Raw genomic sequence first — 22,175 nt, 5'->3', positions numbered from 1 at the left:
CATAGCCGAGTCCTTGGCACAGGGATACATACGACCCTCTACTTCCCCGGTCTCCTCGAGTTTCTTCTTTGTGAAGAAGAAGGACGGGGGATTGCGCCCGTGTATTGATTACCGTAGTCTCAATCAGATCACAGTGAAATACAGTTACCCACTTCCTCTGATTGCGACGATGACGGAGTCATTACGCGGAGCGCGGTTCTTCACAAAGTTGGATCTTAGGAGCGCGTACAATCTGGTGCGCATTAGGGAGGGGGATGAATGGAAGACAGCATTTAGCACCACCTCGGGTCATTACGAGTATCTCGTCATGCCATACGGGTTAATGAATGCTCCTTCAGTCTTCCAATCCTTTGTTGACGAGATTTTCCGGGACATGCATGGGCAGGGGGTGGTAGTGTACATCGACGACATCCTGGTGTACTCTTCCACCCGAGCCGAGCATGTAGCCCAGGTGCGCCGAGTGTTGAGAAGACTGCTGGAGCATGACTTGTATGTCAAGGCAGAGAAATGCCTGTTCTTCCAGGAGTCCGTCTCCTTTTTGGGTTATCGGTTGTCCGCATCTGGTGTGGAGATAGAGGTAGACCGGGTATCGGCCGTGCGTAATTGGCAAACCCCAACTACTGTAAAAGAGGTGCAGCGGTTCTTGGGTTTTGCTAATTACTACCGGAGGTTTATTCAGGGTTTTGGACAGGTTGCAGCTCCCATTACATCTCTGCTAAAGGGGGGTCCGGTTCATCTGCATTGGTCGGCTGAGGCGGACAGGGCATTTGTCAAACTGAAAGACCTGTTCACCTCGGCTCCGGTGCTGGCACATCCGGATCCCTCTTTACCCTTCCAAGTTGAGGTGGACGCGTCCGAGACCGGTATTGGGGCAGTTCTTTCACAACGGTCCGGCACGCCACCTAAGCTCCGCCCCTGTGCGTTCTACTCGAAGAAGCTCAGCTCGGCGGAGCGCAATTATGATGTTGGGGATAGGGAGCTGTTAGCCGTAGTCCAGGCCCTAAAGGTGTGGAGGCATTGGCTTGAGGGGGCTCAACACCCTTTCCTCATTTTGACAGATCACCGTAACCTGGAGTACATCCGGGCAGCTAGGAGATTGAACCCTCGTCAGGCAAGGTGGAACATGTTCCTAACCCGTTTTGTTTTTAAGATCACATACATCCCAGGGTCCCAGAATGGTAAGGCAGACGCTCTGTCCCGGCGGTATGACTCAGAGGAGAGGTCCAACGAGCCTATTTCCATATTGCCGGAGTCTTGTTTGGTGGCTCCGGTGGTATGGGAGGTCGATGCGGAAATCGAGCGGGCACTACGTACCGACCCTACTCCCCCCGAGTGTCCTGTGGGGCGGACGTACGTCCCGCGCGAGGTTCGTGATCGACTTATTTATTGGGCTCATACATCACCCTCCTCTGGACATCCGGGTATTGGCCGGACAGTGCACTGTCTTAGCATGAAATACTGGTGGCCCACGTTAGCTAGGGATGTGAGGGTTTATGTCTCCTCCTGCTCGGTATGTGCCCAGTGTAAGGCGCCTAGACATTTGCCCAGGGGTAAGCTACATCCCCTGCCCGTTCCACAACGACCATGGTCCCACCTATCGGTGGATTTCGTAACCGATCTTCCCCCCTCCCAGGGGAATACCACCATTTTGGTCGTTGTGGATCGGTTTTCTAAAGCCTGTCGTCTCCTTCCTATGCCGGGTCTCCCTTCTGCCCTACAAACCGCTGAGGCCCTATTCACCCATGTGTTCTGGCACTATGGGGTCCCCGAGGATATTGAGTCTGACCGAGGTCCCCAGTTCACCTCCAGAGTCTGGGGGGCGTTTATGGAACGGTTGGGGGTCTCGGTAAGCCTTACCTCGGGGTACCACCCAGAGAGCAATGGGCAGGTGGAACGTGTCAACCAGGATGTGGGTAGGTTTTTGAGATCCTATTGCCGGGACCAGCCGGAGGAGTGGTCTAGGTTCCTTCCCTGGGCAGAGATAGCCCAGAACTCTCTCCGCCACTCCTCCACCAATTTAACACCTTTCCAATGTGTTCTAGGTTATCATCCGGTCCTGGCACCGTGGCACGAGAGCCAGATCGAGGCCCCTGCGGTGGACGATTGGATTCGGCGCTCGGAGGAGACGTGGGACGCTGCCCATGTCCATCTGCAGCGTGCCATACGTCAACAAAAGGCGAGCGCCGACCGCCACCGCAGTGAGGGACCGGTGTACGCACCGGGAGATCGAGTCTGGCTCTCGACTCGAAACATGCCCCTCCGCCTGCCCTGCCGGAAGCTGGGTCGGCGGTTTGTGGGGCCCTTCAAAGTCCTGAGAAGATTGAACGAGGTGTGTTACAGGTTACAACTGCCTATAGAGTATAAAAATATTAACCCCTCGTTCCATGTGTCTCTTCTCAGGCCGGTGGTAGCTGGCCCACTCCAAGAGGAAGAGATAGGAGAGACCCCTCCGCCCCCTTTGGACATCGAGGGGGCCCCGGCGTACAGGGTCCGGACGATCTTGGACTCAAGGCGCCGGATGAGTGGTCTCCAGTATCTCGTGGAGTGGGAGGGGTACGGTCCGGAGGAACGGTGCTGGGTGCCCAGGAGGGACATACTCGATCCATCCCTCCTGACTGAGTTTCACCATGGGCATCCCACGCGCCCGGGTCCGCGTCCTCCTGGCCGTCCCCGAGGCCGGGGTCGGCGCACGGCTGGAGCCGCGCGTCAAGGGGGGGGTACTGTCACGGTTTCGGCTGAGACTGCTCCTCCTCCTGGTTCGGGCAGGCATCGGCGTTCGCCGTCCCCGGAGTACTAGCTGCCACCGTTGGATGTTTCATGTGTGATTGCTTTGGTCTGTTCTGTACACCTGTGTCTGTTTGTGTGCTGATTGCGTGTCCTATAAGTTCCCTGTTTTGTAGAGTTTAGATTGTGTGTTGTTGTTCGCCTGTCGTTGTGCTGCGTGTTTTGTTTCTTGTTTGTTGTTTTTGTGTTTTACGCATGGTGCGTAAATACTCGCCTCTGATTATTTTTTGAGGAAGTTTGTTTACCGTTTCCTTTTGGATTTCTAAGTAAACTCTGTTGGACTGAGCCTCGGTGTCCTGCGCCTGACTTCCACACCACTTACACCTCACCTCATGACACTACCTTAAGTTGAATGCACTAACTAACTATAAGTCGTTCTGGATAAAAGCGTCTGATAAACGGCTAAAATGTCAAATGTTATGCTGGGTGTGGGGCATGTATTTTTACACTTAGCTGGCCCATTGGCTAGGGGACAAAGGGTTGGGACAGACTGGTGCAGAGCATCTTAGAGGACACTATATATATATATATATATATATATATATATATATATGATGTATAAGTAAGTAGTGCTGACTCATACAGTTTGTATGTATGTACTGAATGTGATCACTTATATCATGTCTGTTTCTTTTCTCACGCAGAATGTGTGAGATGTGAGCAACTGTCCTCTCACTGAGTTCATGGCTCCCTGTATTGACTCCCTCCCACCACTGGCTTTCACCAATCAGAGGCCTATACCTACCATGTTGCATCCCCCCTCTCCATTTGCCATACGCGCTCAGGATGCACAGCGGTTCATTGTATTTTCATACTTTGTCCCTGAAACCTGCCAGTCTGCTGAATGCCCAGTTGCCACAGAGGCCACTGTAGATGTATCTACAGGTATACGAGAGGACCTATGGACAGATATACATCTTTCCTCAATGCTGCATCGATACCTGCCACACTTCTTTGACGAAGACTCCATGCAGCCACATCAGGCAGTAGAGGGCACCACTGAGGTCTCAGTTGCTCCAGTGGCAATATCTAATGTTGAGGAAGAGGACAGATTCTATCATTACTCCCTCCCACCCCTGGCTCAGCGGTTCATTGGTAATTCATTCAATTTCCTCGAAACCTCTAAGCCTGCTGTTTCAGCCACAGAGTGCCCAGTTGCCACAGAGACCACTGCTACCACAGCCACTGTCAAGGGAGAGAATCGATGGGCAGCTAGAAGTCTTCCTTCAGTGCTGCCTACATGCCTGCCAACAGTCTTTGACGATGACTTCATGCCATCAGAGCAGACAGTAGAGGATACCTATGAGGTCTCAGTTGCTACAGAGACCACTGCAGGCACAGCTACTGTTGATTTTGGAGTGTACAGATCAGCAGCTAAATGCCCTGTCCCAATGCTGCCTCCAAGTCTGCCACTTGTCTTTGAAGTTGACTACAAACTGCCAGGGGAGGCAGTAGAGGACACCACCAAGTGTCCAGTTATCAGTGAAACAAACAATGATGTGTCCACTCACCTCAAAGAGGACATGGCAGCTGATCAAAGCCCTCCTGACCCTGCAGCACTGCCTCCAAGCTCGCCATGTATCCGAGACTCTGACCACAAACTGACAGAGGAGACAAAAGAGGATGCCACCGAGTCCTCCGTTACCACAGCGATCACTGCAGGCACATCCATTGTCCAGGGAGAGAACCTGTTGGGTGATAAAAGCCCGGCTCCAATGCTGCCTTCAAAGTTGCCACACATTCTAGACAATGGCCACAAGCAGCCAGAGGAGGCAGTAGAGGACACCACCAAGAGTCAAGTGTCCAGGGAAGCGGCCGTTTCCGTCTCCACTGTCCACACTCTGCCAGGGGAGGCAGTAGAGGACACCAACAAGTGTCCAGTTGCCAGGGAAGCAGCCGTTTCTGTGTCCACTGTCCACACGGAGGAGTGTTTGGCTGAAAAAAGTCCTCCTGCACCTGCAACACTGCCTCTAATCCTGACCTGCACCCACAACAATGACCACAAACCGCTATGGAAGACAGTTGAGTGCACTACAAAGTGCTCAGTCGACACAGAGGCAACTGTTGCTATTTACACCTGGGATGATAAAAGTCCTCCAGGTCTGCAATGCATTCACAACAACAATGACCACAAGCAGCCAGAGGAGACAGTTGAGGACACCACATAGTGCTCAGTTAACACAGAGGCAAGTGCAGTTGCATCCACTGTCAAGAGAGAGGAACTGATGAGTGATAAAAGCCCTGTCCTAGCACTTCCTCCAAGCCTGGCATGCATCCATGACAAGGACCACAAGCAGCCAGAGCAGAAAGGGAAGGGCACTAGTGAAGAGGTGGATCGCTGCCCTCATGCTCACCAGCTGGTCCCAGATGCTAACTTAACTCTGGCAACCCCTCTGCTCTGCATGGCCACTAAGACGCCTGTTAGAGTGAGAGCCTCCATATGCAGGTCAGAGGATGAGGAACCCAGGCCCTGGATGCTGAAAAAGGCAAAGGTAGGTGTCCTATTTTACACTTCTACTCTACAGGGTTGGGGGTCTGTTCCATTTCAATTCAAAGCATTAAATTAAGTACTTCCTGAATTGACTGGAATTGAAATTGAATTGACCCCAACCCTGCTAATCTATGCTCATAGTATAAAACATCACCCCTTACTAGGGTTAACATTTGTATTACGTTTGGTGTGGACCCAGGAGGAACATCTATGGCTATTACAAAATCGGTTTGGGATACAAATAAACAAGTTACCTCAATTACTGTCCTCTAAATTGTGTGCCCCATGTGGCCATCAATGTATGTTGATCACTCAAATGTGTATTGAATGTGCCACATTGGAACAATATTACATCTAGAGTCAATGTCATCCTGTTAGGATTATTGGACAGGCATTGACATTGAGAGTGAAGAGAGGAGCGTCAAGGAGGAGGTGAGCCCGAGGGAGGGTTTGAAGAGTGAGGCGGACCGTGCCCATTCCAAGAGCTCCAATGGGACGGTTTCATCAGAGAGAGCAGAGACCATCCTGGGAAGAGTGGGCTTTCTGGCCATGAACCTCAAGCAGAAAGTCAAATTTTTAAAGATGGAGGAAAAAGAGAAAAATAAGGAACTGAATAAGAAGTTGAAAGATGACGAGAAAGAGAGAAAGGTCTCTTGCCTCGAGGTTGTCGGGAGAGGTTGTGTTTTCTCTAGCAGGAGATAAGCTGGCTTCTTATATGTTGTTGAGTAAAGCTTAAACCATGTATTTAGATTGTATGTAGGTATTGTAGTCAGGTATTATAGGTAGTTTACTTAGGTAGTTATTGTAGGTTATTGTAGGTAATTATTGTAGGTAAGTATTCTATTCGGTGGACCCCGGCGAAGCACGAGTGCTAGCTAACCCACCACTTGGACCAACAAAGCTAGCTAGCTAGTGGGTAGCTACTGGTAACTTTTAGCAACTGTGGTTAGTTGTTTCCAATGTTATTTAATGCTTAAGAGTACCTGTAATTGAGCCAGCTAGCTACCGACCATTCAGCTGTTCTTCTAACCTCATTATCCGAGGCATTAACGTTAGATGGTTGGTGGCTGCTGTACTTAATTACAGCTACTGATTGCAGCCTGCCACCCAGTTAGCTGGCAAAATATGATTAGACAAATAATAATATTTATTTGAATGATACAGTATGTTACTAAATTGAAATTAAAATGAAATGTTTTTGTAATTATAACATTTTACGAAATGTAAAAAGAAAACTTTAAAAAATAATAATAATAACAAAAGCAAGGTAAAAAGAAAAGGAAACCGATCCAGATTCCTATTACCAGTGTAAAAACAAAGGGGGGAGGTGTCAATGTAAATAGTCCGGGTGGCCATTTGATTAATTGTTCAGCAGTCTTATGAATTGGGGATAGAAGCTGTTAAGGAGCCTTTTGGACCTAGACTTGGCACTCTGGTACTGCTTGCTGTGCGGTAGCAGAGAGAACAGTCTATGACTTGGGTGACTGGAGTCTTTGTCAATTTTTTGGGCCTCCCTCTTACACCTCCAAGTATATAGGTCCTGGATGGCAGGAAGCTTGGCTCCAGTGATGTACTGGGCCGTACGCACTACCCTCTGTAGCGCCTTACGGTCGGATGCCGAGCAGTTGCCATACCAGGCGGTGATGCAACTGGTCAGGAAGCTCTCGATGGTGCAGCTGTAGAACTTTTTGAGGATCTTGGGACCAATGCCAAATCTTTTCAGTCTCCTGAGGTGGAAAAGGCGTTGTCGTGCCCTCTTCACGACTGTCTTGGTGTGTTTGAACCATGATAGTTTGTTGGTGATGTGGACACCAAGGAACTTGAAACTCTCGACCTGCTCCACTACAGCCCCGTCGATGTAAATGGGGCGTGTTCCCAGTCCCTGTCCCTGAAAATCCTCCCCGGAGCATGATGCTGCCACCACCATGCTTCACCGTAGGGATGGTGCCAGGTTTCCTCCAAACGTGATCTCATCCCAGGTAAGAGGGGGAGTGGCAGCAGCAGCAGGTTCTCCCCATGTGAGCTGAGTCCAGTGGACCAGTCCTGTATCCCCCCACCCAGACAGCGACAGTGGTCTAAACCATGGCTAGCTATCCACAATCTGGCTCGACTAAACAAGGTTTACCAAGAGGGAAGGAGGGAGAGGAAGGTAGAGGAAGAGAAAGAGGGAGGAGAGGAAGGAGGAAAGGGAGAAAATGACTGTAAGAAGGACTGTAAGACTGTAAGAAGGAAAGGAGGGAGAAGGCCGAGCAAGAGGAAGAGGAAGAGGTGGAAGATAACAAGGAGAGTTGATCTGTCCATCACTACCATAAGGAGATCTCTTCTGGGGCCTCTTGTTCTCTCCTCTTTCCCACAGAGGAGCACCTTTCGCAGGCAGCCCAGAGCAGACTCTCCGCTGAGAGAAGGCTAGCCCCTGGAGGTTTCACCTTGGATTTATACAGAGAACCCCCCAGTACTCAAACTGCTTTACATTGTAGAGGGTGATCTAATCTCATTTGAGGCGACCCAATGACCCAGAAATGCTCCATGGACAGACTTCCTCCCTGCTCCCCGTCTCGCTGGCAGGGGGCTCGTACGAACACCCTCCCTTCCTTGACTCCAGCAACACCCCTTCTTCACCTGCCCCCCTTATCATGTTATGAGTCTCACCTACAGGTCCCGCCCCCTGGCCTACCTGTTGCAGGTGTAAGTATGGTGTGTCGGACACAGCTGCCCTCCACCTCCTCCCCCTCCTCCCCCTCCTTCCCTCTTTCTCCCACTCCCCCCATCTCTCGCGCTCTCTCCTCCTCCCCCTCTCTTCCCTTTAAAGCAATAGTTTAAACCTACACACTTCCTTAAACCTAAAATAAGTCAAGAAGTAATTTTGTGTGGAAGTCAAACATTTGTTCAGAACGACAAAATCGAGACCTTTACATAGCCCATCTCTCATTGTCTATAGGAGTGATGTACACTGGTCAAATTGCCCAAATGTTAATTTAGACATTCACAAATTTTACAGATTTTGACTCTCACTAATGGCATGAAATGTTTGGCAAAGTAGTAAAGAAGGTTGTATTATACTTTTCTTGTGTACTAGATCATATGGTTTGGAAAGTGTTTTTTTTCTCAGACATAAATGAACAATTCCAGGTGAAAGCTAAAGGTCGTAGCTTCCTGGGGGGAGGGACACCACTACATTAATAAAATATTTCCCTCTTGCTAGATTGATGACTAAAGCCCTAGTGAAACAGTGCAAAATGGTTGTCAGCTCAACTGGTTAAATACAAGACCTGTTCATTGTGAAATGTATGTGTTCAAGTCTAATAATTTTGCTCTATATATTTTCTACTCTGTATGTAATTTTATCTGTTTAAGCTGTTTGGATTGTTAATTGATATAACACAGGGCACCATTGAAAAAGAGACACTGGTCTCAATTGGGATTCCCTGTAAAAATAAAGAGGAATATGATAGAGGGAATATGATAGCGAGTATTATGATGGAGTGGAATATGATGGAGAGAAATATAATAGAGAGAATATGATGGAGGGAATATGATAGAGGAATTTGATGGAGGGGAATATGATAGAGAATGAATGGAGGAATGTGTGACGCTCTTGAGCAACAAAGGTTGTCTGTTTGGTTATATCAACTGGAAAGACACGGATAAGAAAATGTTCAAACAATTTTAAACAATACTTTTCTATAGTCAGCTGATATTGATTTCTTTATTTAATTATTTATTAAAGTTAAATGCTAAACATCAATGACACCTACTCTTCAATTACATTTTTTGGGCCTATATAATTACACATCCAGCTAATTTTATCCCTCTATGAGCATGCGTACCGTAAAGATACCGTAAGGATCACTCGACTGCAACAGCTCTCGTTGATTTAATCGATCAATGGCTCAGATCACTTGACCAAGATAAACTTGTGGATGAGCTGCTTCTTGATTTTAGTGCTGCAGTTGACCTTGTTGATCATATGGCTAATAGCTGAGGCCATTGAAGAGAGATGTTTTCTTGAACCCTCATTTCTTTTTTGGAACTTTGTTACTGAGGTGACATAGACTATGGAAGACTTGTTTTACTGTAGTAAGGTAGCCTATGTATTTCATTGATGATGATGATGATGATGATGATGATGAAAAATATTGGCATTAGTGGTAGGCTGAGATCGAACAAACAACCTAAGTAAGCCTGGCTGCTATTTATGATATCTAAAACATATAGACTTTTAATTAGGCAAAACACATGTCGTTTGAATGGTCAACCATTTTACATGAGTTACAGCATTTTATTTTAATAAAAAATGAGGTTATATGGATTCATTGTATATATTAGGTATGACTGTGCTGCATAGGTACAAAAAATCTAAAATAAATAAACGAAATTGTGCCAGCATTTGATAACACATGAAAGCTGCTGTGGGTAACCATGGCAATGGGGACTCCATTGTGACATCACAAGATTCCGATTCTGGAAGGTTACCTGTTGCACAGACAAACTGAACAGTGCAAAGAGACTGATTCAACTAACCACTGACAAATTATTAATGTCCTATTTCATTAGTGAGAGAACACACTGCTTACTTCAGAGGTAGGTTGTAATATAACTTATTGTGAATGTGTTTCAGTAGTATAACTTATTTTCAAATTACTTGTGAATGAATGTGACATTTTAAGTAGACCTAACATGACTAGTGAAACTGTTGAAGAGAGATAGTTTGCTTGAGTCCTCTTTTTGTGAGAAAATGCTTCATCCTGACACCTGAGATGTCATGTTACAATTGTAGTGAGCCAGCCTAATGGCTAATGCATTCTATTGATGACAGAAAAAAAAACCTCTCTCTGTGTTAATCACCAACATATGTTGTAATCAATTATCTCAATAAATATGTACCAAAAGAGTAGGTTGTGTAAAAAAACAAGTACGCCTACCTAATTTGTAGCTGATTCATTTCTAATAAGAATAATATGTTCTTAATTGAATGGACATCCATTTCAAATGGTTGAATTGATAGACCTCTTTAAATTGAGGTGCACTCAAGGGCACTCAAAGAGAAGACTGGCATTTTTACCTCCTTGGTTTTTAAAATAGATGAAACTGTACAAGTTAGGTCCTGCATGGATATAGAGTCATTTTCTACCCAAAACACAGTGTTTTCAATGATATGATGGAAGTGATTAGTGTGGTTTGTGAGAACCAGGCCCAATATGGAGTAGAGCTACATGAGGGGTTGAATAAGGCTCAATAGTAAGGTACAGAAAGACCCTGAAGTTTGCTTTTTAAAGTCTGTGTTGTGCTTTTTCATCTGCCATGGCAACGCCTTGCATCACAATGATGATGTCATGAAGGATATTGTTCACGAAATGATAAGAACAGCCAAAATCGATTCATTTGAACTTGGTCGCTTTTCCAGTAGCCAACTTTTTACTAGTAATTCAGATAGGCCTATTGCCTAAACATATCTGGATCAGGATTCTCACTTGCTTAATTGTAAGTAGCTGGGAAGAAAACGTGTGCACATTGTAAAGAGATGCATTATTATTTGGTTAGCAACACCCACTTACTACAACGTTGTGTATTTTCCAGAGTTATTGTTAGCTAAGAGGAAGACATGGAGGGTTCAACATTGACACAGAGGAGGGGTGAGTGTCGGTTGGAGGAAAGGGCGATCTAGACAGACTACGTGATGGAGCTGGGAGCCAGGTTTGCTCTGGTTTTGCAGAATCAGAAGGATCAGGAGAAGAAGATGAAGAGGATTTGGTTCAAGACGAGGAAAATGCCAAGACTGATTGAGGAGGTAACAAGACCAACTTTGACAAAGTCGACAAGAGTTCTGTTTAACAATATTAAATTAAAGAAAATATAAGTTATTGTAAGCGCAAAATGTTCCATATGCCATGGAATGTAAGCTAACAATGTTTTGTCCTTATTTCTTTTTGTATTAGGCTACACCATGGCAATGCTTATAACTGTTCTTGTCTAAATGTGTTGTATCGTGTCTGTCTGTTTCAGTGAATTTATGTCCTCAGTTCTTATGGTTGTCTGGTCATAAAAAATAAACAACCGTTCTATCATAGACGCTCATATCAGGATTATGTGGTTGTCTCACCTAGCTACCTGTCACGGTTTCGGCCGAGACTGCTCCTCCTCCTGGTTCGGGCAGGCATCGGCGTTCGCCGTCCCCGGAGTACTAGCTGCCACCGTTGGATGTTTCATGTGTGATTGCTTTGGTCTGTTCTGTACACCTGTGTCTGTTTGTGTGCTGATTGCGTGTCCTATAAGTTCCCTGTTTTGTAGAGTTTAGATTGTGTGTTGTTGTTCGCCTGTCGTTGTGCTGCGTGTTTTGTTTCTTGTTTGTTGTTTTTGTGTTTTACGCATGGTGCGTAAATGCTCGCCTCTGATTATTTTTTGAGGAAGTTTGTTTACCGTTTCCTTTTGGATTTCTAAGTAAACTCTGTTGGACTGAGCCTCGGTGTCCTGCGCCTGACTTCCACACCACTTACACCTCACCTCATGACAGAACAAAACACCATGATGGAGTCAGCAGGAGCAGTGGCGGCACCCAGGTCGTTGGAGGAGAGGATCAGCGACCAAGACATCATGATCCAGCGACTTGGGTCCGCCATGAATGAGGTGTCCAACATGCTGAGCCGTTTGATGACTAGGGAGGAGCCCACGCCTTCGCACACCATCCCATCACCAACGGCCAGTCCTCCTCTCTCAACACCGGAACCCAGTGCTATTCGACTCTCGCTCCCGAGGGCATATGACGGTTCTGCAGCCGGGTGTCAGGGATTTCTGCTGCAGGTGGAACTGTACCTGGCTACTATACACCCGGCGCCCTCGGGATACGAGAGCGTCTCCGCCCTCATCTCCTGTTTATCCGGCAAGGCGTTGGAATGGGCCAACGCCGAATGGAGGGGAATAGACGCCGCAACCATCACCTACGCGGAGTTCTCCCGCCGCTTCAGGACTGTCTTTGATCATCCACCGGAGGGTAGAGCGGCGGGAGAGCGTCTGTTCCACCTCCGACAGGGGAAGAGGAGCGCCCAGGACTTCGCACTGGAGTTTCGGACACTAGCAGCGGATGCGGGGTGGAATGAGAGGGCCCTCATCGACCACTACAGGTGCACCCTACAAGAGGACGTTCGTCGTGAGCTGGCCTGCAGGGACACCAACTTGTCATTCGACCAGTTGGTGGACATTTCCATCCGTCTAGACACCCTGCTGGCTACCCGCGGACGTCCTGAGTGGGGGTCGTCCATTTCGCCCTCCAGCACCTCCGAGCCGATTCCTATGGAGCTCGGGGGTGCTGGCGCTAGAGAGAGGAGAAGAGGGAACCCGAGGGGAGCCATCCCCTGCACCACCTGCGGTCGTGGAGGGCACACCGCGGCCAGGTGCAGGGGAGGGTCTCTTGGGAGAGGTGACAACAGGCCACGCACTGGGGAGTCATTTCAGGTGAGTAGGCGCCCCACTTACCCAGAGCTTTCTGTTGGTCACATGAGTATTCCTGTGAGATTTCCACAGGTGGCACCTCATTCCCAGCATAAGGCGCTAGTCGATTCAGGCGCAGCTGGGAACTTTATTGATCGAACATTTTGGTATAGGTTAGGAATTCCCCTTCGGCCGGTAGAAACTCCATTCCCTGTCCACACATTAGACAGCCGGCCGTTGGGGTCGGGTCTGATCAGGGATGTCACAGCACCGCTAACAATGACGACGCAGGGGGGTCATGAGGAGAGTATTCAGTTTTATCTGATTGACTCTCCTGCGTACCCAGTGGTGTTGGGCCTTCCCTGGTTAAGTACCCATGATCCTACCATAGCGTGGGAACAGAGGGCTCTTATGGAGTGGTCTGCCCAGTGTGTAGGGAGATGTCTAGGTGTTTCCGTAGGGGCGACCTCGGTAGAGAGTCCGAACCAAGTGCCCGCACTGCGCATTCCCCCTGAGTATGAGGATTTAGCACTCGTGTTTAGCAAATCAAGGGCAGCACGGCTACCTCCTCATAGACAGGGGGACTGTGCGATAAATCTCCAGACAGGAGCAGCTTTTCCCCGGAGTCATGTGTATCCCCTGTCTCAAGAGGAGACAGCGGCTATGGAAACTTACATAGCCGAGTCCTTGGCACAGGGATACATACGACCCTCTACTTCCCCGGTCTCCTCGAGTTTCTTCTTTGTGAAGAAGAAGGACGGGGGATTGCGCCCGTGTATTGATTACCGTAGTCTCAATCAGATCACAGTGAAATACAGTTACCCACTTCCTCTGATTGCGACGATGACGGAGTCATTACGCGGAGCGCGGTTCTTCACAAAGTTGGATCTTAGGAGCGCGTACAATCTGGTGCGCATTAGGGAGGGGGATGAATGGAAGACAGCATTTAGCACCACCTCGGGTCATTACGAGTATCTCGTCATGCCATACGGGTTAATGAATGCTCCTTCAGTCTTCCAATCCTTTGTTGACGAGATTTTCCGGGACATGCATGGGCAGGGGGTGGTAGTGTACATCGACGACATCCTGGTGTACTCTTCCACCCGAGCCGAGCATGTAGCCCAGGTGCGCCGAGTGTTGAGAAGACTGCTGGAGCATGACTTGTATGTCAAGGCAGAGAAATGCCTGTTCTTCCAGGAGTCCGTCTCCTTTTTGGGTTATCGGTTGTCCGCATCTGGTGTGGAGATAGAGGTAGACCGGGTATCGGCCGTGCGTAATTGGCAAACCCCAACTACTGTAAAAGAGGTGCAGCGGTTCTTGGGTTTTGCTAATTACTACCGGAGGTTTATTCGGGGTTTTGGACAGGTTGCAGCTCCCATTACATCTCTGCTAAAGGGGGGTCCGGTTCATCTGCATTGGTCGGCTGAGGCGGACAGGGCATTTGTCAAACTGAAAGACCTGTTCACCTCGGCTCCGGTGCTGGCACATCCGGATCCCTCTTTACCCTTCCAAGTTGAGGTGGACGCGTCCGAGACCGGTATTGGGGCAGTTCTTTCACAACGGTCCGGCACGCCACCTAAGCTCCGCCCCTGTGCGTTCTACTCGAAGAAGCTCAGCTCGGCGGAGCGCAATTATGATGTTGGGGATAGGGAGCTGTTAGCCGTAGTCCAGGCCCTAAAGGTGTGGAGGCATTGGCTTGAGGGGGCTCAACACCCTTTCCTCATTTTGACAGATCACCGTAACCTGGAGTACATCCGGGCAGCTAGGAGATTGAACCCTCGTCAGGCAAGGTGGAACATGTTCCTAACCCGTTTTGTTTTTAAGATCACATACATCCCAGGGTCCCAGAATGGTAAGGCAGACGCTCTGTCCCGGCGGTATGACTCAGAGGAGAGGTCCAACGAGCCTATTTCCATATTGCCGGAGTCTTGTTTGGTGGCTCCGGTGGTATGGGAGGTCGATGCGGAAATCGAGCGGGCACTACGTACCGACCCTACTCCCCCCGAGTGTCCTGTGGGGCGGACGTACGTCCCGCGCGAGGTTCGTGATCGACTTATTTATTGGGCTCATACATCACCCTCCTCTGGACATCCGGGTATTGGCCGGACAGTGCACTGTCTTAGCATGAAATACTGGTGGCCCACGTTAGCTAGGGATGTGAGGGTTTATGTCTCCTCCTGCTCGGTATGTGCCCAGTGTAAGGCGCCTAGACATTTGCCCAGGGGTAAGCTACATCCCCTGCCCGTTCCACAACGACCATGGTCCCACCTATCGGTGGATTTCGTAACCGATCTTCCCCCCTCCCAGGGGAATACCACCATTTTGGTCGTTGTGGATCGGTTTTCTAAAGCCTGTCGTCTCCTTCCTATGCCGGGTCTCCCTTCTGCCCTACAAACCGCTGAGGCCCTATTCACCCATGTGTTCCGGCACTATGGGGTCCCCGAGGATATTGTGTCTGACCGAGGTCCCCAGTTCACCTCCAGAGTCTGGGGGGCGTTTATGGAACGGTTGGGGGTCTCGGTAAGCCTTACCTCGGGGTACCACCCAGAGAGCAATGGGCAGGTGGAACGTGTCAACCAGGATGTGGGTAGGTTTTTGAGATCCTATTGCCGGGACCAGCCGGAGGAGTGGTCTAGGTTCCTTCCCTGGGCAGAGATAGCCCAGAACTCTCTCCGCCACTCCTCCACCAATTTAACACCTTTCCAATGTGTTCTAGGTTATCATCCGGTCCTGGCACCGTGGCACGAGAGCCAGATCGAGGCCCCTGCGGTGGACGATTGGATTCAGCGCTCGGAGGAGACGTGGGACGCTGCCCATGTCCATCTGCAGCGTGCCATACGTCAACAAAAGGCGAGCGCCGACCGCCACCGCAGTGAGGGACCGGTGTACGCACCGGGAGATCGAGTCTGGCTCTCGACTCGAAACATGCCCCTCCGCCTGCCCTGCCGGAAGCTGGGTCGGCGGTTTGTGGGGCCCTTCAAAGTCCTGAGAAGATTGAACGAGGTGTGTTACAGGTTACAACTGCCTATAGAGTATAAAAATATTAACCCCTCGTTCCATGTGTCTCTTCTCAGGCCGGTGGTAGCTGGCCCACTCCAAGAGGAAGAGATAGGAGAGACCCCTCCGCCCCCTTTGGACATCGAGGGGGCCCCGGCGTACAGGGTCCGGACCATCTTGGACTCAAGGCGCCGGATGAGTGGTCTCCAGTATCTCGTGGAGTGGGAGGGGTACGGTCCGGAGGAACGGTGCTGGGTGCCCAGGAGGGACATACTCGATCCATCCCTCCTGACTGAGTTTCACCATGGGCATCCCACGCGCCCGGGTCCGCGTCCTCCTGGCCGTCCCCGAGGCCGGGGTCGGCGAACGGCTGGAGCCGCGCGTCAAGGGGGGGGTACTGTCACGGTTTCAGCCGAGACTGCTCCTCCTCCTGGTTCAGGCAGGCATCGGCGTTCGCCGTCCCCGGAGTACTAGCTGCCACCGTTGGATGTTTCATGTGTGATTGCTTTGGTCTGTTCTGTACACCTGTGTCTGTTTGTGTGCTGATTGCGTGTCCTATAAGTTCCCTGTTTTGTAGAGTTTAGATTGTGTGTTGTTGTTCGCCTGTCGTTGTGCTGCGTGTTTTGTTTCTTGTTTGTTGTTTTTGTGTTTTACGCATGGTGCGTAAATGCTCGCCTCTGATTATTTTTTGAGGAAGTTTGTTTACCGTTTCCTTTTGGATTTCTAAGTAAACTCTGTTGGACTGAGCCTCGGTGTCCTGCGCCTGAATTCCACACCACTTACACCTCACCTCATGACACTACCTTAAGTTGAATGCACTAACTAACTATAAGTCGTTCTGGATAAAAGCGTCTGATAAACGGCTAAAATGTCAAATGTTATGCTGGGTGTGGGGCATGTATTTTTACACTTAGCTGGCCCATTGGCTAGGGGACAAAGGGTTGGGACAGACTGGTGCAGAGCATCTTAGAGGACACTATATATATATATATATATATATATATATATATGATGTATAAGTAAGTAGTGCTGACTCATACAGTATGTATGTATGTACTGAATGTGATCACTTTCATCATGTCTGTTTCTTTTCTCACGCAGAATGTGTGAGATGTGAGCAACTGTCCTCTCACTGAGTTCATGGCTCCCTGTATTGACTCCCTCCCACCACTGGCTTTCACCAATCAGAGGCCTATACCTACCATGTTGCATCCCCCCTCTCCATTTGCCATACACGCTCAGGATGCACAGCGGTTCATTGTATTTTCATACTTTGTCCCTGAAACCTGCCAGTCTGCTGAATGCCCAGTTGCCACAGAGGCCACTGCAGATGTATCTACAGGTATACGAGAGGACCTATGGACAGATATACATCTTTCCTCAATGCTGCATCGATACCTGCCACACTTCTTTGACGAAGACTCCATGCAGCCACATCAGGCAGTAGAGGGCACCACTGAGGTCTCAGTTGCTCCAGTGGCAATATCTAATGTTGAGGAAGAGGACATATTCTATCATTACTCCCTCCCACCCCTGGCTCAGCGGTTCATTGGCAATTCATTCAATTTCCTCGAAACCTCTAATCCTGCTGTTTCAGCCACAGAGTGCCCAGTTGCCACAGAGACCACTGCTACCACAGCCACTGTCAAGGGAGAGAATCGATGGGCAGCTAGAAGTCTTCCTTCAGTGCTGCCTACATGCCTGCCAACAGTCTTTGACGATGACTTCATGCCATCAGAGCAGACAGTAGAGGATACCTATGAGGTCTCAGTTGCTACAGAGACCACTGCAGGCACAGCTACTGTTGATTTTGGAGTGTACAGATCAGCAGCTAAATGCCCTGTCCCAATGCTGCCTCCAAGTCTGCCACTTGTCTTTGAAGTTGACTACAAACTGCCAGGGGAGGCAGTAGAGGACACCACCAAGTGTCCAGTTATCAGTGAAACAAACAATGATGTGTCCACTCACCTCAAAGAGGACATGGCAGCTGATCAAAGCCCTCCTGACCCTGCAGCACTGCCTCCAAGCTCGCCATGTATCCGAGACTCTGACCACAAACTGACAGAGGAGACAAAAGAGGATGCCACCGAGTCCTCCGTTACCACAGCGATCACTGCAGGCACATCCATTGTCCAGGGAGAGAACCTGTTGGGTGATAAAAGCCCGGCTCCAATGCTGCCTTCAAAGTTGCCACACATTCTAGACAATGGCCACAAGCAGCCAGAGGAGGCAGTAGAGGACACCACCAAGAGTCAAGTGTCCAGGAAAGCGGACGTTTCTTCTCCTCCAGGTCTGCAATGCATTCACAACAACAATGACCACAAGCAGCCAGAGGAGACAGTTGAGGACACCACATAGTGCTCAGTTAACACAGAGGCAAGTGCAGTTGCATCCACTGTCAAGAGAGAGGAACTGATGAGTGATAAAAGCCCTGTCCTAGCACTTCCTCCAAGCCTGGCATGCATCCATGACAAGGACCACAAGCAGCCAGAGCAGAAAGGGAAGGGCACTAGTGAAGAGGTGGATCGCTGCCCTCATGCTCACCAGCTGGTCCCAGATGCTAACTTAACTCTGGCAACCCCTCTGCTCTGCATGGCCACTAAGACGCCTGTTAGAGTGAGAGCCTCCATATGCAGGTCAGAGGATGAGGAACCCAGGCCCTGGACGCTGAAAAAGGCAAAGGTAGGTGTCCTATTTTACACTTCTACTCTACAGGGTTGGGGGTCTGTTCCATTTCAATTCAAAGCATTGAATTAAGTACTTCCTGAATTGACTGGAATTGAAATTGAATTGACCCCAACCCTGCTAATCTATGCTCATAGTATGAAACATCACCCCTTACTAGGGTTAACATTTGTATTACGTTTGGTGTGGACCCAGGAAGAACATCTATGGCTATTACAAAATCGGTTTGGGATACAAATAAACAAGTTACCTCAATTACTGTCCTCTAAATTGTGTGCCCCATGAGGCCATCAATGTATGTTGATCACTCAAATGTGTATTGAATGTGCCACATTGGAACAATATTACATCTAGAGTCAATGTCTTCCTGTTAGGATTATTGGACAGGCATTGACATTGAGAGTGAAGAGAGGAGCGTCAAGGAGGAGGTGAGCCCGAGGGAGGGTTTGAAGAGTGAGGCGGACCGTGCCCATTCCAAGAGCTCCAATGGGACGGTTTCATCAGAGAGAGCAGAGACCATCCTGGGAAGAGTGGGCTTTCTGGCCATGAACCTCAAGCAGAAAGTCACATTTTTAAAGATGGAGGAAAAAGAGAAAAATAAGGAACTGAATAAGAAGTTGAAAGATGACGAGAAAGAGAGAAAGGTCTCTTGCCTCGAGGTTGTCGGGAGAGGTTGTGTTTTCTCTAGCAGGAGATAAGCTGGCTTCTTATATGTTGTTGAGTAAAGCTTAAACCATGTATTTAGATTGTATGTAGGTATTGTAGTCAGGTATTATAGGTAGTTTACTTAGGTAGTTATTGTAGGTTATTGTAGGTAATTATTGTAGGTAAGTATTCTATTCGGTGGACCCCGGCGAAGCACGAGTGCTAGCTAACCCACCACTTGGACCAACAAAGCTAGCTAGCTAGTGGGTAGCTACTGGTAACTTTTAGCAACTGTGGTTAGTTGTTTCCAATGTTATTTCACGCTTAAGAGTACCTGTAATTGAGCCAGCTAGCTACCGACCATTCAGCTGTTCTTCTAACCTCATTATCCGAGGCATTAACGTTAGATGGTTGGTGGCTGCTGTACTTAATTACAGCTACTGATTGCAGCCTGCCACCCAGTTAGCTGGCAAAATATGATTAGACAAATAATAATATTTATTTGAATGATACAGTATGTTACTAAATTGAAATTAAAATGAAATGTTTTTGTAATTATAACATTTTACGAAATGTAAAAAGAAAACTTTAAAAAATAATAATAATAACAAAAGCAAGGTAAAAAGAAAAGGAAACCGATCCAGATTCCTATTACCAGTGTAAAAACAAAGGGGGGAGGTGTCAATGTAAATAGTCCGGGTGGCCATTTGATTAATTGTTCAGCAGTCTTATGAATTGGGGATAGAAGCTGTTAAGGAGCCTTTTGGACCTAGACTTGGCACTCTGGTACCGCTTGCTGAACAGTCTATGACTTGGGTGACTGGAGTCTTTGTCAATTTTTTGGGCCTCCCTCTTACACCTCCAAGTATATAGGTCCTGGATGGCAGGAAGCTTGGCTCCAGTGATGTACTGGGCCGTACGCACTACCCTCTGTAGCGCCTTACGGTCGGATGCCGAGCAGTTGCCATACCAGGCGGTGATGCAACTGGTCAGGAAGCTCTCGATGGTGCAGCTGTAGAACTTTTTGAGGATCTTGGGACCAATGCCAAATCTTTTCAGTCTCCTGAGGTGGAAAAGGCGTTGTCGTGCCCTCTTCACGACTGTCTTGGTGTGTTTGAACCATGATAGTTTGTTGGTGATGTGGACACCAAGGAACTTGAAACTCTCGACCTGCTCCACTACAGCCCCGTCGATGTGAATGGGGCGTGTTCCCAGTCCCTGTCCCTGAAAATCCTCCCCGGAGCATGATGCTGCCACCACCATGCTTCACCGTAGGGATGGTGCCAGGTTTCCTCCAAACGTGATCTCATCCCAGGTAAGAGGGGGAGTGGCAGCAGCAGCAGGTTCTCCCCATGTGAGCTGAGTCCAGTGGACCAGTCCTGTATCCCCCCACCCAGACAGCGACAGTGGTCTAAACCATGGCTAGCTATCCACAATCTGGCTCGACTAAACAAGGTTTACCAAGAGGGAAGGAGGGAGAGGAAGGTAGAGGAAGAGAAAGAGGGAGGAGAGGAAGGAGGAAAGGGAGAAAATGACTGTAAGAAGGACTGTAAGACTGTAAGAAGGAAAGGAGGGAGAAGGCCGAGCAAGAGGAAGAGGAAGAGGTGGAAGATAACAAGGAGAGTTGATCTGTCCATCACTACCATAAGGAGATCTCTTCTGGGGCCTCTTGTTCTCTCCTCTTTCCCACAGAGGAGCACCTTTCGCAGGCAGCCCAGAGCAGACTCTCCGCTGAGAGAAGGCTAGTCCCTGGAGGTTTCACCTTGGATTTATACAGAGAACCCCCCAGTACTCAAACTGCTTTACATTGTAGAGGGTGATCTAATCTCATTGGAGGCGACCCAATGACCCAGAAATGCTCCATGGACAGACTTCCTCCCTGCTCCCCGTCTCGCTGGCAGGGGGCTCGTAGGAACACCCTCCCTTCCTTGACTCCAGCAACACCCCTTCTTCACCTGCCCCCCTTATCATGTTATGAGTCTCACCTACAGGTCCCGCCCCCTGGCCTACCTGTTGCAGGTGTAAGTATGGTGTGTCGGACACAGCTGCCCTCCACCTTCTCCCCCTCCTCCCCCTCCTCCCCCTCCTTCCCTCTTTCTCCCACTCCCCCCATCTCTCGCGCTCTCTCTCTCCTCCTCCCCCTCTCTTCCCTTTAAAGCAATAGTTTAAACCTACACACTTCCTTAAACCTAAAATAAGTCAAGAAGTAATTTTGTGTGGAAGTCAAACATTTGTTCAGAACGACAAAATCGAGACCTTTACATAGCCCACCTCTCATTGTCTATAGGAGTGATGTACACTGGTCAAATTGCCCAAATGTTAATTTAGACATTCACAAATTTTTACAGATTTTGACTCTCACTAATGTCATGAAATGTTTGGCAAAGTAGTAAAGAAGGTTGTATTATACTTTTCTTGTGTACTAGATCATATGGTTTGGAAAGTGTTTTTTTTCTCAGACATAAATGAACAATTCCAGGTGAAAGCTAAAGGTCGTAGCTTCCTGGGGGGAGGGACACCACTACATTAATAAAATATTTCCCTCTTGCTAGATTGATGACTAAAGCCCTAGTGAAACAGTGCAAAATGGTTGTCAGCTCAACTGGTTAAATACAAGACCTGTTCATTGTGAAATGTATGTGTTCAAGTCTAATAATTTTGCTCTATATATTTTCTACTCTGTATGTAATTTTATCTGTTTAAGCTGTTTGGATTGTTAATTGATATAACACAGGGCACCATTGAAAAAGAGACACTGGTCTCAATTGGGATTCCCTGTAAAAATAAAGAGGAATATGATAGAGGGAATATGATAGCGAGTATTATGATGGAGTGGAATATGATGGAGAGAAATATAATAGAGAGAATATGATGGAGGGAATATGATAGAGGAATTTGATGGAGGGGAATATGATAGAGAATGAATGGAGGAATGTGTGACGCTCTTGAGCAACAAAGGTTGTCTGTTTGGTTATATCAACTGGAAAGACACGGATAAGAAAATGTTCAAACATAATTTTAAACAATACTTTTCTATAGTCAGCTGATATTGATTTCTTTATTTAATTATTTATTAAACTTAAATGCTAAACATCAATGACACCTACTCTTCAATTACATTTTTTGGGCCTATATAATTACACATCCA

The sequence above is a fragment of the Coregonus lavaretus genome, assembly GCF_964263955.1.
Source record: "Coregonus lavaretus genome assembly, chromosome: 35".
Taxonomy (NCBI): Eukaryota; Metazoa; Chordata; class Actinopteri; order Salmoniformes; family Salmonidae; genus Coregonus; species Coregonus lavaretus.
This window is presented reverse-complemented; position numbering follows the sequence as displayed.